Raw genomic sequence first — 1,690 nt, forward strand, 5'->3', positions numbered from 1 at the left:
TAATAATGATTCAGCATTTTAAATCAACTTACGTCTATAGATGTAAAATCTGGGTTTTTTTTCAATAAAATGTTACCTATTTTATTCTGTTTAAAAAAATAATCTTATAAAATACCGTACATTATAAAGTTTCATTGTAAATTATATGAGAATTTAATCCACATAATTTATGTTTTCAATTATTTAAGCATTTAAACAATTCAGTGGGCCTAACGCTGGATGTAAATGTAAAACAAAAACAAACTAGATTTGAACTTGTCACTGAGGACGAGTTTGGTGATCTGCAGTACTTGGACCCTCATGAAGCGCGCGCAGTGCTGATTGAAATGTTTCATAATATGCTAAAATATGCTGTAATTAGTTTTTTTTAAAAAGAATAATTGTGAGCATTTTAAAAGATTTCCGCATGCGTACACGCACGTCTTGAAGCACGTGAGCACGGTAATGTCACAAAGAGTGACTCCTGACAGTGTCAGGAACACAAAATATGTAACAACGCGTAATTTCCAGCTTTAGTATGTGCTGTGTGCGTGGAAATTAACGTACGGCGGGTAAATTATGGAAAGTTTTGAAATGCTGAAAATGACCCGAAATGTTCTTTAAACTATTTGAATAGTAATATGGAGAACTTTCAAATTTTAACAGACACGCACGTCACCATTTGTGCGTGTACAGTAATAGCACACAAAATTAAACATTGTCAAGTGTATTTAAAACCGCCTGTTAGTTGGTAATGCCACACGAACTTTCCCTTCATATAACCTATATATTAGTCTGATAGCGTCAAAATACAGTCTGCCGCCCTCACTCTGTTCTACTTTTTTTTACATCTTTTAAGAATGAGAGATAAAAGGGCTCCAAAAATTCATTCTTTTTGACCATGCTGACGTGATCAAAATGAAAAATAAAGGGACATGTCTTAAAGAGAATTGATTTAGCTATAACATACTCACAGGTGGAAGATAATGGCATCATAAATAAAAATTCAGTTTTTTAATTCAAATGGCAATATTATGACGTCACAATGTCCGATCAGCCATTATGAAGTAAAAAATCTTATCTACAACTCATGTGCTTTCAGATTATGTAATAAAAATTAAGGGTCACCTTTCATCCTAAGGAGCTATAACTGATTAAAAATATTCATGGTTTTATGCATATATAAATGTTGACACACGCGTACGTGCACGCTAAAAAGCGCGAACGGAAAATTAAGGTACATAACATTCAACCTTGACCTGAAGCTTATGCTCACCTAATATGATTTAGAAATGACGAATGGATAAGATTATATGGGCTCATCAACGTTTTGAAGAAAGAGAAATGAGGGGGTCAGAAAAAACTTTTTTGACCATGATGACGTCATCAAAATGTAACTAGATTTGAACTCGTCACTGAGGACGAGTTAGGTGATCCGCCGCACTTTGACCCATGAGGAAGTGTGCGCGTGGCGGATTGAACAATAATTAAATGCTGATAATGGCAAAATACGCTAATTCAGTTTGTTAAAAAAGAATTTTGAGCATTTGAAAAGATTTAATCATGTGTATGCGCATGTCATGACGCACGTGCGCATCTTAATGTCACTGTTGTCTTTTGATATGAGATATATATGTATTAACTTTCATTGACAAACGCCTGTTGGTGAAGGAGTAATGATCATTCATAGTATTTATCATAAAAAAATTCA

Source organism: Anneissia japonica, unplaced genomic scaffold, assembly GCF_011630105.1.
Source record: "Anneissia japonica isolate Jap-2015-1 unplaced genomic scaffold, ASM1163010v1 scaffold581_len1011336_cov187, whole genome shotgun sequence".
Lineage (NCBI taxonomy): Eukaryota > Metazoa > Echinodermata > Crinoidea > Comatulida > Comatulidae > Anneissia > Anneissia japonica.